General features: G+C 46.6%; 1 protein-coding gene across 1 annotated transcript in view; it reads left to right on the top strand.

Moving 5' to 3' along the window:
- Positions 1 to 1,254: 1,254 nt before the first annotated feature.
- Positions 1,255 to 17,507, top strand: part of FRMD4B (FERM domain containing 4B) — a 319,952-nt gene continuing 303,699 nt past the window's right edge. The window contains exon 1 of the mRNA XM_034658635.1: positions 1,255 to 1,696. The gene's annotated coding sequence lies outside the window, so the exon portion shown is untranslated. The remainder of the gene's footprint in view (positions 1,697 to 17,507) is intronic.

Raw genomic sequence — 17,507 nt, 5'->3', positions numbered from 1 at the left:
TAAACTTCACACCACACAGATGTAATATTATACATCACTCCATCTCAAGCCTTTACTTCTTCACATCTTGCTTCCCACTTCGTGTCCATAGCAGCTATGCAAGTGCCTGGAAAATCCAGCGAGCCTTCCCTCTGGCCCTTTTCTGTAGGCTGGTGATCCGTCAGAAGAAGAAGGAGGAAAGAAGGAAGAGGAGGAGGAGAAATGCCAAATCCAGGGTTACTGAAACTGTGGTCTCTCAAACATTGACATTGACGAATCAACTAAACTTCCAACAAAACGCGGAGGTGTGTATCTCCGTGTAGTCTCAGGACAATTCTTTTTAAAAATAGATTTAGTTTTAGAATTAATTCATAGTTTATAGAGAAATGGGTCGGGCAATGGGACACACATTCAAAGCTGTTTGGGAATTATTTTCTCTCGGTGACGGTGCACGTCTGGCAGCAACTCCTTTGAAAGATGATGTGAATGTCTCAAGAGCAGATCCTTCCAGAATGGTTCTCCCTTCTTCCTCCACTCTTCTCTCATTTGCTACCCCGCACGCAGCATCACATCTAGCTGCAATCTCTGTCTTCTCATTTATCAGCTATTTGAGTTAACCTCTGGAGTTTCTTCGTCAGTAAAGAAAGCATAATGAAACACTCCTGAATCCCAGAACTGTTCTGGAGGGAAAATGCCAGGCATGGGGTAGGCTCTTACTCCCTCTTTTTACTCTTCTTTCCTCTCTTTTTCTCTCTCGCTCCTTCTCTCTTACTACTGTCTCTCCTTCCCTCCCTTCTTTCCCTCTTTCCTCCCCTCCTTGCTCCTCCTTTCTATGTCTTTCTTTCAAGGGGAGCCACCAGGGTCGCGGGAATCTCAGATCGAGTCATGAGCCAGACCCACTCCCGATCCGGAGTAGATCTTGTGCCGCCCGCAGGCGCCCGCGCCTCACCCCCTTTATTCTAAGGACAGTCGGGCTTGGGATGCTTGGAGCTGGGAGGCGAACCGAGTCCCTCCCCGCGCTTTTCTGCCTCGGAGCGAGGGATGGAGAGGCGCGGGCTCGTGCCCCTCCCTTTCCCCCACTCCCGGCCGCGCCAGCCGCTCCGCGCCCCTTGGCACCAGCGCCTTTTCTCTGTCGGGGTAGGCGAACCCAGCCGGCAGCCGCGCGGCGGGGGCCGAGGGCGCCCCCTCCCTTCCCGGCGCTCCCCTCCCCTTCCTCCCCTCCCGATACAATGACTGGGCCGGAACAGTGCATCAGCCGAGTCTCATTGGCAGCGGCCGCCCCAGCCCCCGGAGAGGCGGCGGGCGGGGGCAGCTGCGGAGAGCGGAGCCGGGAGCCGGGGCTGACAGAGAGAGCAGGCGGGCAGGACGGAAGGACGCCAGGCAGGCGGCCCGGGCACAGCTGTAAGTGTGGACCGAAGCGAGGACGCGCGGCGAGCGGCAGCGGGGACGACGAGCGGCCCCGGGCAGGGGATGCGGCGGGCGCCGGCTGCCCAGCCAGCCCGGGAGTCGGGCTGCGCGGCTCACGTGCCGAGCAGGAGCTTGGGCCGAGAGGAGGAGGAAGAGGAAGGCAGGCGCCCGGGAAGGCGCGGAGCCGAGTGGAGTTGCTCGCAGGGCCGTCGCAGAGCCGAGTTCCCAGGTCCCGCGCGCTGAGCCACCGAGACAATAAAAGTAGCGGTCTGCAGCGCCCGAGCGCCCGAGGGCGGAGGCAGCGGAGCAGGTAGGTGGGCGACTGCCCCGGGTGTCCAGCGCGCTGCGGGGGCGCGGTCGAGAGCTGCGGCCCCGGCGGGCGCTCCGCGTGCGCCCGGGGCGCTGCGCGCGCGTCCGGAGACCCCCAGCGGAGGTGCGGGGCTCGGGCTCTGGGGCGAGGAGGAAACCCCGCCCACGGTTCCTGGGCTGCAGGCTCCCTCCGCACGAGCCCCTGGGGCACTTGGCGCGGCGCTCTGGGCGCTTTGGTGGTGAGGAGACAGGAAGTTTGGCGGTTTCGAGGCGTTGGCGTTGGTGGGGTTTGCAAACGCGTCGCCAGGGACCATGTGCTTTGGTTGGTGCGCGTCCGTGGGAGGTGGGAGAAATGCTGATGAATCCCAGATACTTTCGAAAGGCAGGAAAGGACTGGGGGAAATCCTTGGCGTTAGCAGAGGATACTCAGGGCTCGGTTCGCCTGCCCTTTACAACTAGGTGTGTCTGATTCTAGCCGCTCCTATGTTGGAAAGGCTGTGTGCGTGTGGATCGCTCTCTGTTTTCTGGAGTGTTTCACCTTTCACCTTCGTGTGTGTGTGTGAGAGAGAGAAAGCGCGGGCGCGCGCGTGTGCGTGTGCGCGTGTCTGGGTCAGGGGGAGGGAACAAAGATGATATTTTGCTAAATGCCATTCGGTTTGGACTGGAAGATAAACTCTTCCTTTGCATCGAATGCCCTGTGCTCTGAACGATACTGTGAGTAGTGGCTGATGTTGTTGACAAAGGGGGTGAGAGCTCCTCGGTAATCTTCCCCGGAGCCTGAGAAAGCAGCCGCAGGAGGAGGTCTCCCTTGCTCTCCTTTGTGTGGCCGCTTCCTTCCAGATGTGAGAGGGTTGGGCTGGGCGCTCCTGGGTGGGGTAATAATTATCCCGAACATTCCTGCGATCTGCTAAGACTTGTAAACATACCAGAGCCAACTCCTCTGAACTTTGCGAACCAACTTGGTGTGCTTGCTGGTACCCAGACGGCTGCATCTGGAAGGTGGCCCCTTCAGAAGAAAGACTTTGGAGTGCTGACAGCAGCAGTCTCCCCGGAAAGCTGGCTGATCCTTCAAGGTTAGCTAGTGTTTGCCCCAGAAATTTACCGACCCATTTGGAGGATGTGTACGAGATTTTCGCACAATCCCGGACCTGCTGTTTTCCGTCCGAAAGAGAATGCATCTGTGGAACTTCCAAACCAAATATCTGGAGAAGAAGAAAAGCAGCTTCGCCTTACTTAACCTCCCCAGGCTGCGCTTTCATCTGCCATCCACATGCTGCGAAGAATGGTGGTCGAGAGCGTCCTGTGTGTCAGGCGTTCCCGTAGGCACTTTTGGGGCATCATGAGTAGTCCGTGCAGCGGTACGCTGAGCCCAGAGGGAGGTTAAGTAACTTGCTGTAAGTCACATTGGTAATTTGGAGTTTACCTGAGATCTGATTCCAGATGCCAGACTGTTACCATCACAGTGCCTCTAACAGAGATGTGCTGTAATGGCATTAATGATGATGAAGAAAGTAATAGTAACAACAACAATAAGCACCTCGTATATTTTTTCATTCAATTAAATAGCATGATGGTGACTGACCCAAGGTAAACACTCAGTATATATTTAAGTCTCTAAATTAAATGTCACAAACTAGGCGACGCTTATATTGATAAGTCGGTGATTCTTTTTTGTATATCTAAGAATTCTGTAATAAAAGTACAGCACAAGCATACACACACACACACACACACACCTTTGAAGAGTGCTTGCATTTCCTAAAAGAGGACCAGAAGAATTCAGACAATTCCAAGGACTTATTACACAGGAGAGGTTAATCGCTTCTTTATAACATCGGCAAATATTAATCAGACACTGTATTTGCTTAAATTCAGTAATGCAGGTGGAATGTATTTGAAAACTATAATGATGGAGGATGAAGAAACCTACCTAAAATACCATTATAGTGAGGTTTGGTTTTCATTCTCCCTCTGAAAATTCTCAGAAGTCACTTCTCCAGGGTGTACAAGTGATTGTCTTTAAACTTCACTCTGCTTTGAAATTCATAGACTTTCGTCTTGGTGGGAGGACAGTCCGTAGCTTCTCAAACAAGCAGACAACTGTGCTTGAGCCTAATAATCTAGAGGAATTTGGGAGGAGTTCAAGCTACAGCCACTCAAGAGTGTAAAAGCAGCCAAGTTTTCTCAGTATTGTTTACAGGCCCTGGTCTCTGTTGCTAGCAAGCATGAGAATCCTACTTCTCCATTCGATTCCGCAGATTTCATCAAGACTCTGCTTCTGAGCACACAAAAAAGAAGTTTTGGCTAACTGACAATACAAATAAGGTACATGGAAAATAGTTAAAAATACCCTGTCTTATCCAGCCTGCAGTAATTGCCTAAAATTTCAGGAACTCTTCCTAGTTATTTTATACACGATACACACATAAGTGAAGGCTTGAGGCTTATACTGCAAGTGACCTCTGTCTCCCTGCCTTTTTCTCTCTTTCTCACCCTACCTCTCTCTCTTCCCATCTCCCTGCTTCCCTCTACATCTGCCCTAGAGATCTGATCTTATCATGAAGACACAATTTTTACATACTCAGTAACTGCTGAGGTTCACTGAAATTGCTATCTTCAGCCTCTAGATAAATAAATCGCGTAACTCAGCTCAGCAACAGGACTTAGGTGTCTCTTTCCCTACTTAATGTATTTCTCATCTCTGTTTTTACACATGGTTTTTATTTTGTTTTAGAAAATGCTTTTAAAAATTTTTTTAGTAATGCATTTATTTCTAGGTCATTAAGATTTTTTTTTTTTCCTTCCTTTTCTGGTCAACATGTGTCCTGGGTAGATCAGAGAGAAATGGTAAGGTAGCAAGTATCTGTGGCTAGATGCTTGATTTAGGGGCCAAACCTCCTAGTTTCCTCAATAATCTGATTGAAATTATCATGATGTTTCTTATCTCACTTTTCTGGTGAAATCAATTTTTAACCTTATCTCACAAGTCAGCGTTTTTTATTTTTTATTTATTTATTTATTTTTAAAAAACTGGAACAGACTTCCAGTTTCTTTTTTTTTTTTTTAAGATTTTTATTTTATTTATGTGACAGAGAGACAGCCAGCGAGAGAGGGAACACAGCAAGGGAGTGGGAGAGGAAGAAGCAGGCTCCCAGCAGAGGAGCCTGATGTGGGGCTGAATCCCCAAATGCCGGGATCACGCCCTGAGCAGAAAGCAGACGCTTAACGACTGTGCTACCCAGGCGCCCCAAATCAGTGTTTTTTAAAATGAAGGTCATGAAATCAATATAGTGGGCTGCAACCAGTATTTTTTTTTTAAAGTTATAACAGGACAGAAAATATCAGCATCATCAGATGCTAGTAAGTGTTCTGTTGTTTCATGAAACTTTGAGTCAGTTCTCTCTCTGGGCCTGCATGCACATTTTGGGTTACAGTATAAAATGTAATTCTTACTAAGTTGCTGTCTAAAAAGTTGCCACAGAGTGTGTTTTCCTAGTAAGCGACAAAGATCCAATTTAAGTGGAATTAGGAGATGGATATATAAATTTTTTTCATACATACAAGTTCAGGTTACTGAAAGGTATATACCTAGAACTGGCCTCAAGAGTATCTTGCTCAGGGCTGAACAATAACTTCGGAATCTGATTTCTTTCTTTTCACCTTCAGCCCCGTCTTCCTCTTCTTTCCTCTGTGTATGGGGCTCCGTGTTGGGTGGCTAGCTGATGGTAGCCGTCGTCAGTTTACGCAATTTCAGGTTCAAGTCCAACAAAAAAGTATAAGCCTCCTTTGCCCAGTTATTGAACAAAAAGCCTCAAAACAAGTTCCAGTGGGCCTGATGGGCATGGTTTGTAGGAAAGCCCTGTGTCAAATCGCTTCTGCGGAATTTGAGGGCTTTGCCTTGTGGTCGAGTCTCACCCAGACCCCATGGACCGAGGACCCCAGAGGGCTGGACCTCGACAAAGACAGTTGCTGGAGAAAGGGGAAATGGATGTCAAGGAAGTCAAATAAACATTTGCTGAAACGTGCAAGTGTCTAAGTCCGTGAAAGCTGATTTCCGTTCTCTTGGATGCCCAGAAGAATGGAGGACAAGCTGAATTATATTCAGGCAAATAGGCTAGCAATAGGATTTCTCATGTATGTAAGGAAAGCCTTAGTTGTCACTTTTAACGTGGTCAATATCAGGGCTTATGAGATTACAGTGCACGGCAGGTCAAATTGATCGTGATTGCTCTACTTTCCAGCGACACCGAGGGGGTAAAAAGGCACATATATTGGTTAAAAATCCACTACAAACCCTAAACCTCTTACAAGGGGTGATCTTGATCCTTTTTGCATTTATGTGTGAATCTTGAATCTTGGAAGGCATTTATTTTAATCACTTTGTTGTGCTAATGTGGTGAAAGTAGATATTGAAGTGTTGTCTTTCAGCAAATGATTTGAAGAATACACCTCGGAAAGGGCCAAGGCCGATGAGTTTTCTGCTTCACAGCGCTTCGGCCTTGAGATATTTCTCTGGGTCTATGTTACTTTGCCCTTGGGGATGTGCCGCTTTTAATTACCCTTTGCCACTTCATGTACAATTATCCAGTGGGTAAGGGGTCCCTAATTGTGTGCGGCTGTGAGAATAATGTTCACTCCCAGCAGAGGTTCTCTAGAAGTAGGGTAATCATGCTGGTTTCCCCGGGTCAATCCTGGTTAATGTCTGTGCCTCCAGTTTAGATGAGAAATTATACGGTCACCCCACCTAGTTTATTTTAGGGGGCCATGATTAGAGGCTTTTTAATAGATTAAAGTATAAAGAATTCCTTTCACCAGGCAAGATTAAATGATAATATTTATGGGTCATGTTTGTGTGGTTTAAGTCAAAAAGAAAGCAAAGAAAGTGGTTACCAAAAAGGTCATGAGAGTGCAGTGGTTCATAACCAGGAGTGATTTGGTCACAAGGGGACACTTGTCAATGTCTAGAGAAATTGTTGCCATTTCTTGTTGCCACCTGGGGAAGGTGCTTTTGGCATCTAGCTTTTGGAAGCCAGGGAGGCTTCCACACATCCCACGTGCGCAGGACAACCCCCACAGCAAAGAATTACCCAGCCCCAAATGTATACAGTGTTGGGGACGAGAAACCCTAGTACAGTAGTTACATTTGAGGAGGAGGGAGAGAAAGTATCTAGGAGCTTCTCGGGCAACAGAGTGATGGATACATGGCTGTTTACTTGGAGATAATGATTGAGCTGCATATTTATGTTTTGTTCATTTTGTGTTTTGAGAGAGAGCGTGTGGGGAGGGGCAGAAGGAGAGGGAGAAAGAGAGTCTCAAGCAGACTCCACGCTCAGTGCGGAGTCCTACGCGGGGCTCAACGTCATGGCCCTGAGATCATGACCTGAGCTGAACCCAAGAGTGGGACGCTTAACCGTCTGAGCCACCCAGGCACCACTGTTCATTTTTTAAATGTATGTTATATTTAAGAATAAAAAAACATTCCAAAAAAAATTTTAAAAAGAGGTCCTCACCATAACCGAAGGATAAGATGCATTTCCCAATGCCTACCTAGTAGGGTCTTGTTCAGATGTGAAGACTCAATAAATACTAGTAGTAGAGCTCATGGTAACTAGACGGGCTCCTGTTCAGCACGTGTTCACCTGTGCTGGGAATCACTCTGCCAAGATCCCATAATATTTGTCGAATTGGCAAAGTCTGTGTGTTGACCAGTATTTTACAGAAAGGCAGGATGGGTTGAGGTTCCGAACGCTGGCTCTGGAGTCAGATGACCTGCCCTCAAATCCAGCTGCACCACTTACGAAATGTATGACTTCGAGCAAGTGGCTTACCCCTTGTGCCTCTAATTTCCTCATCCATGAAATGGAGAGAATAAAAGTTCCTACCTCATTGGGTTATCGTGAGGATAAAAGGACAGGGTGTAGAGTGCTTCACGTAGTGCCTGCTGCATATTAAATACCCCAGAAATATTAGCTATTATTATTTTGGAGGCCAAGAAAAAATATTAATAGCTGTATTTTTTTATTGAACACTGTGTACTAGATTTCAATCTCAGCATTTTACAGCTATCCTGTTCTTTATCTTTTTTTTTTTTTAAGATTTTATTTATTTATTTGACAGAGATAGAGACAGCCAGCGAGAGAGGGACAAGCAGGGGGAGTGGGAGAGGAAGAAGCAGGCTCATAGCGGAGGAGCCTGATGTGGGGCTCGATCCCGTAACGCTGGGATCACGCCCTGAGCCGAAGGCAGACGCTTAACCGCTGTGCCACCCAGGCGCCCCTATCCTGTTCTTTATTCTTGCAAAAATCCTCTGACACGGGTGTTGTGTCCATTTATTGCTCCCATTTTATGGATGAGGAAAACAGAGACTTAATGACATTAGCAAGTAAGGGAGACTTAATTTCAACCCAAAGTCATTCTGACTCTGGAGCCTCTGCTATCATTTATTATGTCATTGTTAGATATGAAGAGAAACCTTGAGATCAGAAAACCCACAAAAATGAGCCCCAAAGAGGGCTGTGATTTGGCAAGTTATGAAGGGATGGTGCAGGGCCAGAACCCAGATTTTCTGCCTCTCACCACCCGCTACAACCGTCTGTGTTTTGCAAGCAAATGCATCTTCCTCACAAGGCAACCATGGCAGGTAGAGGCAGATCCAGATACGGGGTCCGGAACTGGGGGGATGTCTTCTAATTCAGCTACAAAAATCCTAGAGCTGTGTTTGCTAAAGGGTAGGTATACCCTTGGTGGTGTATGAGTTAATTTAATTTTTTTTAAAGATTTCATTTATTTATTTGACAGAGATAGAGGCAGCCAGTGAGAGAGGGAACACAAGCAGGGGGAGTGGGAGAGGAAGAAGCAGGTTCACAGCTGAAGAGCCTGATGTGGGGCTCGATCCCATAACGCCGGGATCACGCCCTGAGCCGAAGGCAGACGCTTAACCGCTGTGCCACCCAGGAGCCCCTAATTTTATTTTTTTAAGATATATTTATTTATGAGACAGAGAGTGCGTGCCTGCTTGTGCACACAAGGGGGGGGGACATGGGGAGAGGGAGACAAGCAGACTCCCCACTGAGCTCGGAGCCCGAAGCAGGGCTCCATCCCAGGACCCCGAGGACCATGACCTGAGCTGACATCAAGAGCCAGATAGATACTTAACTGACTGAGCCACCCAGGCGCCCCTGAATAAGTTAATTTTAGATGGTAGATGGAGAATCATTTTCCTTTGATGATTATTTATTTATTTTAATGTATGCCAACAGACTGTTTTTCACTTAGACCTTCAACTCTTAGTAAAGAATGTATTTCTTTCTGCCTTGCTGAATGAACTATTGACAGACTGGATAGTACTGCTTAGCATAAGGCTAAGTGAGACAGAATGTCAGTGTAAAATCCTTTAAAAATACATATTAGTAACGCAGAGTGTAGGTGGTGTTGAAAAATGGCTAAGGCTTTGAAGGGAAGCTGTGAATGACTGAAGTCGGGGAAATAGACTCGAGCGATGTTTCTCCAGCACCGTGCACTTGAGTCACTTGGGGATGGGATTCTGATTTAGTAGATCTGGAGTGGAACCTGAGATTCTGTTGAGCTCCCAGGTCATGCCGCTGATACTCGTCTGTGGACCACCCTGTGCCCAGCAAGGGATCAGAGAACCTAGAAAATTCTTGGACATGTGCTGGGTGCTGGGGAGGGGTCAAGGAAATGTAAGGTAATCCCTTGTCTCCCAGAAGCTTAACCTAGTTGTGGAGAGAAGCTGTGAATGAACGTGGGAGGTTTGCAGAGCAAGCGTGGTGGGAAGGAGAGGCACAGGTACAGGTCTGCCCAGAGCTGCTACAATGGGATGGCATGAAGGGATGGGTGGGGTGGGGTTCCCTTTGGCCTGAAAGACGTATGGCAGCCAAGTGGAGAGTTCCAAGACAGGCTTGCAGAGCAGGAGGAAGGCTACCAGTCACAGGGAAGACTCTAGAAAATGCCTGTGCCTGCAAAGTGGAGATTACAGCCATAATTTGATCAACACGGAGAATCAGTCTGGAACATTCAGTTTGAATAACTTGCCTCTTCCAAGAACAGGCCCCTGCCTAGAAATAATAGCTCCTGTTTATTGAGTCCCTGTAAGCGCCAGGCGTTTGCTAAGGGCTTTCCGTATAGTATATGATGACCGCTGCACAGTGAAACACCATAGCTCGTACTTTACACAGGTAGAAACCCAGGCTTGGAGGGACCATGTGACTTGTTCAACACGCACACAGCTGGTCAGCGAGACCTGGAATTCGAACTCAGAATGGAGTCTGGCCTCTTTGACACCACCCTGCAAGAGACTCTGCTCCTCGTTATCCCTGACAGTCTCAGCCTGAGAGGTTGAGCTTTCTCTCCAGAGAGCATACCTTCCAGGAGCCTCTAATGGCCCATCTTGTCCCAAATGAGACTACTGCCCTCGGAAAGAGATCCTGAGCAAACATCCAATGTGGTCAAGTGGTTTATCCTTCACCGCTATTTATGAGATTGTATTTCTTTCTGCCCTGCTAGATAAGTTATTAACAGACAGAAGTTTGGGGCATTGTGACCCTACATAAGAAATAAGTTCAAGACTGCAACCCCCGGCCCAGATAAGCACTGAATGTTTTGTTGCAAGAAGGAGGCACTTTCCTTTGGAAATCAAGTATAGCCTAGGCAGACAGTTATTGGAAATAATTATGCCTCCGTCTCAGCATGGGGCCAGTCACAGCCCCGCCTGATTCAAAAGGTCTTTCTGGAATACCAGCATCCATCTTCCAGCTGGTGCTTATAACAACCGACAGCGTTGGTAGGGGACCCGCAACGGATGCGGCCTGAGGATTGTTTCCAGGCTTCCCTTGTTGCACCTGACTGAGCCCATCCCATCAATTCAGTCATTGCAAAAGAGCAGGGGGGACCATATGCGACCTGAATGGGAGGCGCAAAGCTCACAGAGCCAGCCCTGGCCCTGGTTCATCCAAGTCTAATACTCTGGTAAGGTTCTGCCAGACGAAGGAGGAGCTGCAGAGAAAAAGGGGTGGAGAATCAGGAAGGCTGAGTTCTAATCCCATCTCAGCAACCGGACTGACCTGAGCTGTGTTAATTAGCTCTCTGGGTTTGCCAAGTGAGTGGTGAGACTTGAGGTTCCCTCTATCTCTAATCCTTTACGCTATGAACAATCAGACGTGCACACGCTGTACCTTACCTGCACCTGTGGTACTGTTCTCAGTTAATTTATTTAAGTCCCAGATAAATAAATGTGTTTAAAATAAATGCATTTAAAAAGGCTTCCTTATCAGCAGTACGTTGGTGGAACGAGTCAGTAAAATTATTTGCTGGGCAGTAAAAATAATATTTGGCATAACTTGTCATCAAATAACCTTTCAGTATTGAGACAAAGCTCAAAACATTAGGGCAGTGTAGTTTCTTTGATAAGTTAGGAAAGATAGGGGTATTCGAGGCCATCACAAATGAACTAATTGCATCCATTTAAATGGGCAAGTTGAAATGCAGGATCCTGATTAAGTAATGAAAACCATGTGCCCCTAGTCTGGGACCATAGAGCCTCAGCCCTGTGGGGCCATAACACATAAATTAAGGACATAGCATGGTAATTTGCTCCAACTGTGTGAAATTAATTCAGTGTATTTTGAAGAGGGGAAAAAAAGCGTGCTGTGTTATACACCTTCAGGTTCTCAATGTAGCTGCATTTTCACTGCCTTAAAAAACAAAGGGAGTGTTCAGTGTTTAGAGGTCAAAAGTTTGATTGAAACAAATTAAGAGTAAGAAATCATTTTTGTAATGATTCAGCTGCTTTAAGCAGTTCAAATCATGAGTGGTTCCTGTTGTACTTTCTAGCAGTATGCTTAATTATATGTGGAAAAAGCATGTCAGAAAACTATCCCTGGCCTATTTTTAGATCTCAGAGAAAAGCTGTGAAAAAGGTAAAGATAAAGGGTATTTAAAAGTTTGACAGATTGTCAGCAAGTGTTCATACTATTCAGTAAATGCTTGCACTATAAGGATAAGAGCGGCCAATGCAACTTTGTCTTCGTTCAGAGTATACAGTGCAAACTTCCTTCTTCCCACTTCTTATACAGTTTCATTTATCTGGCGTTGTCAAGGAATAAATAATCTGTTTCACTGAAATGATTTTTCCAGGTGATTAAAGCTTACCTCTGCCTACCCACGTTACTTTTTTGCTTGAACTGTTTTTGATGAAAACATGGCACATGCTTCTTTACTTCTTTACATGGAGTGTATAAAGGTGGTTAGATCATTCCTGAATTTGGGCCCCTCACGCCAAACACTGCTTTTTGTTCCTTGCCATCATCCTGTAACTCTTTGACAGCTGAATTGTGGGGCCGAGTGCCTCTGTGTAAATAACCACCATTTCTATTCTTTTATGGTTACTGGTATTCCTAATCATAGGGCTCCTCTGACTGGTTAGAAAATCTCCCGTGGGGTGCTGGGAACGTCATGCATGTTATAATCTTGGCTAATCTGCCTAACCGCTCAAGAAATGAGATATTCCTCCTGTTTTATGGGTGAGAAAATTGAAGTTTAAGAAATGAGTAAGCAATAGAGCTGGGATTTGACCCCCTGTCTCTCAGTGCATCATGCTTGTTGATAGCTAATTACAAGAGTGACCTCCTGTTCTGTTTCTCCTCTCTGCCTCTATTTGGGTATTTCTGTTGATCCCCTTGCTTTAGAGACCTTCGCCCAGGTCAGGACCCAAGATTAGGTGTCTGCCTCTTTTATGGGTCATTTTTTGGTATCTTTTTTCCTTAAATGGGGTTCTGAGGGTGCTTTCGCTGATTCCTAGATTCCCAGACATATTCTGCACAATTGCAGTTTCTGGACCTCTAACCTGTGAATTCATCACTGCATATGCTAGGGCTTTGGGGGGATTATAGGATTTTCTGCATTATGATTAAGCAACATCATCAAGCAACCTGCAATCAGGAATGCTTGGCAAGTGCAGAATGCAGGGGTCAGCAAACTTTCTGTGAAGGGCCAGGGACTAAATATATTAGGCTTTGCGGGCCATATGGTCTGTGTTCACCTACTTAACTTTGTCTTTGTAGGGCAAAAATAGTCATGGATCATATATAAAATAATGCGTGAAACTAGATTCCAGTAAAATGTTATTTATTTATTTATTTATTTTTAAAAATTTTATTTATTTATTTAGAGAGAGAGCGTGGGAATGTTAGTGCAGGGAGGGGCAGAGGGAGAGGGAGAGGGAAAGAATCTCAAGCAGACTCCCAGCTGAGCCCTGAGCCCAACCGGGGACTCCAACTCATGACCCTGAGAACATGATCTGAGCCAAAACCAAGAGTCAGATGCTTAACTGACCAAGACACCCAGGCGCCCCTGAAATTTTATTTAGAAAAAAATTTTATTTAGAAAAACAAGCTGTGGGCAGGAGTTGGCTTATGGGCCTATACTTGGCTAACTCCTGTTGTAATGGGGAAAATGACCAATCAGGATATTTAAAAAGCCTAACTAGGTAGTTAGTTTGGAGGCAGTGAGTGGCCCTTGGACTCTGGAGCCAACTGCCAGGATTTGTCTCCTAGCTCTGCCGCTAACTACTGTAGGCAAGTATCTTAACCTCTCTGTGCCTTGGTCTTCTGTGCTTAAGGTGAGGAAACTAATAGACCTCACATCAGGGGGTTGCTTTGAGAATTAAGGGAATTATATGTGAAGTACTTAGGAGGGTACCCAGGACAAAATAAGCCCTGTGTAACTTTTTGTGAAGTTAAGAATCATAAGGAATCCGATTTCTAATGATACTAAGTATTGTAATGAGTTGTGGGGCAGCACAAGGCTTCCTCTGCGCGGAGTGGAGTGGAGGGCAGCCATGAGGCTGCCGCCCGTCATGGATGGGTTTGCGGAAGGAGTGGGGAGGTTTGCTAGTGCAGGCAGCACAGTGGGTCAGGGGAGACCCTAGCCTGGGAGTTATTGGTGAACTGGGTTTAGCAGTTGTCTTTAAGTCACTTCCCTCTAGGGTCCTGCTTTTCCCATCCATAAAATAAGGGGCTTCACCTAGGTTAGTGGATGTGAACTGTTTGCCCACTGGTTGAATTCTGCCTACGGAGAGCTCCATTCACCACTACAGTGTTTTTAAAAAAAAAAGTTTTTTTGAATTAATCATCAGCAATAATGAATCAGGAGGTTCCACAAGAATTCTGGGATTCCAGGTTTCTTTTAAAAATTCAGGAGCTTTAACAACACTGGCTGCATTCCCTCATGGCAACAGTTGGCCAGCGCTGAGTAATGGCGGCCCGTGGGTTCTGTCATTGATTTGCTGTAGCAGATGGTGCTGGTGCCCAGCCCATAGCCTTGCCCTTCCACTTCAGCGCAGGCCAGCTTGACTTCCCACTGTCAGCACCTGGGTTCATCTGTCTGAGGAGTCTCTCTGACTGTGGAAATGGTGTGGGTGAAGCCCACCCCTCCAGTGGTGAAGGTTCGGCGTACAGACACCTGAGCTCCCTTGCCCATCTGGTGAGATAACCAAGGTGTTAATTCCACACCCATTTTGAGAGTTTGCCATGGGTTAATCTCTAGTCACCGACAGTGACAGTTGACCTAACAGGACACTCTCCTCCTGGTGTTCCCTGGGATGGCCTCTCAGATAAACCCCTTACATTTGAATCCTTGTCCAAGCTTCTGGAGGAAATCAGACTAAGAAAACCATAGTCCCTACTGCTGAGGCCAGATGAGAATTGCTCTTGTTTTCCATATGCTTAGACAGTTTTGCTTGGGTGGGGAAATAGTTATCCATCCCATGTCCACCAAAGGAGGAAAGGTTAAGGACTGAATGCTCTGTAGGTTTCTAGAAGAATGGGAGTATATTTCCTCGTGTAAGTAAAGAATAGATGGAAAGCTTTTGTGCAGACGAATGACCTTTCCTACTCACTGAAGTCCTGCCCCGTAGGTGTCTGAATTTCTGATTCCTTCAATAGAAGATCCTTATGGGTTCTTAAAGTGGGGACTATTTTCGTGAGGTATCCTGTGAGAAGCAGTCAGAACCCCTGCAGTGTCATTGGTGGATTGTTTTAAACTGCCTGAAGAGATTTGCATTTTAAAAAAGGAGATCTGAGAATCAAGTTTGTTTCCTAATAGGGTGACCAACCGTCCTGATTAGGTCTGGGCTGAGAACTCTCCTGGGACGCACAAAATGGCGAAAATCCCAGGCAAGCCAGAATCAGCTGGTCACCTACAGGAGATAGAAGTCATACCTAGGACCTGTCAGTGTCCAACCCCTGAAAGCTTATGTCTTTCCTGTCTATAAATGTGTGTGTGTACCTGCTTATATATTTTTTAATAAAATCATATTTTTAAAAATGACCCCAAACTTAAAGGTATGTTGAAATAAAATAACTCTTTTCTGGATTTCTAATTATAGAGATCTGAGTAAGTTCAGCAGCGCGACTTCCGTTTTCCTTTGCGTGTGTGCCTCTGCTTTGTCGCTGACTGTGGGGGACACAATACTGAGTAAAAGGAGTGGACTTGGAAACACTCCGTATCTCTTGCCTTTCACGGCTCTGCAGGGTGGCACCCCCGTTAGAAGCTCTGAGCACTGTCCTCAAAGGTAAATGGGGAACCTGGTGTGTTTGAGGGTAAGACACTTCCCTGAACATTGGCTCTGCCCTGAGTTACCTGTCATCTTTCTTCTGCTGCCTATTTATCTCTTTTTAGTGATACCGTGCTTCAATCGGAAATGTGAAAATCTTGACGCCCAAATTAGAAGAGTGTCACAGCTGGATGAGGGAGAGGAAGCCATGTGCCCAGACAGAGGACATAAATAGCAAAGGGCGTGAATGACACCAGAATGTGGGAATCTCTGAGAGTCAGAAACTAAATGTGTTGTCTGCATAGCGCAATGTGGAAGGAAGACCTGGGAATTGGAAGTTTCTCATGACTTGGGGTATCAAATCAGGGAATTTAGATCCTGGAGTAAAGATGTGAGACTCTATAAGTACGTTTGGAACCAGAAAGATATTTGTACTTGAACCCAAAATCCATCATTTAACTCCATTTATAACCTGGCACAAGTCAGGGAACCTTCCTGAGCCTCAGTGTCCTCCTTCCTAAAACAGACATGAGAAAAAATGGAAGCTGATTTTGATTGCCTACTGTGTACTCTTATCAGTGCCAGGGACATTAGAGGAATTGTTTCATTTAAAATTTTACAGTCCTGCAAGGCTGGTATAATTGGCCCCATTTTACAGATGAGGAAATCGAGGCATTAGCAAGTCAACTAATTTTTCCAGCATCACTCGGCTAGTAAGTGAGGAAGCCAGACTTCAGGTCTGGGTCAGGCTGACTCCAGAGCCAATGGCAGCCTGGCATAGCTTACCTCTCACATTGCTGGTCTTTCTTGGGTCCATCCAGAAGCTTATCCTGAGATAGATTGCAAGTAGTGTCTTTGGGAAATGCAGGAAACAGCAGCAGTGAAGTCAGGAAATGAGATAAGGAAAGGAAGGCAGGCAAGAAGTGTGTTATCAATCCAGCTACCCCAGCGGGCTAGCAGAGCTCCAACCCAGTGGGGAAACTCAGAAACCGACACAGTGCTCCCATGCCCTGTAGGGCAGCACAGCGCAGTGATCGGGGGTGTTTATACAACAGCTCCCAAGAGTCACCAGTTGAGGGCTGCTTCGGAGAGGTGGAGTGATAATTCCTAGGTGCCTCCCTTATATCCTGTGTTTGGCAAAGTAGGACTACCAGCCCAAGAAAGCCCTTGGCAGAGAAATGCAGGTGTGGTGGTTGGGAGCAGGATACAGTGTGTCTGGAAGCCGGAAGGAGAAGGGAGTGTGGAAAGAGCGCTGGCAGCACCTGCTACTGTAGATGTGAGAACCAGAGATCATATGTACAGAGGCAGGCCTAGGGCCACCATTTATGGAGGGTATACTATGATTGTGCAAATAGTTAACAGTGAGAGCACTTCTGAAGTTTAGCTTGGGTCTTGTGAATCCTTAGTTGCCTAGGATTGTTCTCAGGCACCTGTATGAAGGCCTAAGGGAGGTCAGCCTGCATGTATTGATCATGAACTTGGTATAAATGCCAGGACTGGCCATCCCCGCACAATAGGCTGTTTCCTTGGTGGTTCTGACCATCTGAGGTCCATCAAGATATCTACTACCCCTGGGTCTGGGTCCTGGGGAAGAGCAGGAGTGGTTGCTTCCACAAGAACAAGACACCTCTTCCTCCATTTGGAAACCCAAAGTTTACCCCCCCCCACCCCGTGTGCTCTGAGAAAGGGAATTTGAAAAACGATTGTGAGCCAAAAGCAGGAAAGGATAAATGTAGCTTGGGTGACTCGATTAGCAAGAACTTCTATTTTTCTTATGATGACAACATCTTGTCTTTCTGCCACGTCTTAAGGTTCTTTTTTTTCTGTCAGAATGTAATTACTGAGCACTATAGCAGTTCTAGTTTGGGTTGTCCTACTTCCATCCTTCCCCCAGTCCATTGGGGGGTTCACCATTTTGTGGGGTCTTGATGGGGCAGTACCCATCTCTCCCTCCGAGCCAAAAGACCAGATTATCTCTCTCTTCATGTGATGTAATCCAAGATGGCAGAGACTAGTTTTTGTCTCCTAATATCCAGTTCCCATTCCTCCTGTTGGTAATAACGCACATCCTTTTCATTTTCTCTGGGCGTGTGGCCGCTGCAGTAGAGACTACATTTCCCAGGCTCCCTTGTGTCTGGTGTGGCCATGTGACCAAGTTCTGCCGAATTCACCTCAAGGAATGGGAGAGGAAGTGGTGTGTGCAGGTTCTAGTTGTTGCCATTGAAAGGAAAACTCCTACTTG

This window comes from Ailuropoda melanoleuca, chromosome 4 (assembly GCF_002007445.2).
Source record: "Ailuropoda melanoleuca isolate Jingjing chromosome 4, ASM200744v2, whole genome shotgun sequence".
In the NCBI taxonomy this organism is placed as follows: domain Eukaryota; kingdom Metazoa; phylum Chordata; class Mammalia; order Carnivora; family Ursidae; genus Ailuropoda; species Ailuropoda melanoleuca.
This window is presented reverse-complemented; position numbering and strand designations above follow the sequence as displayed.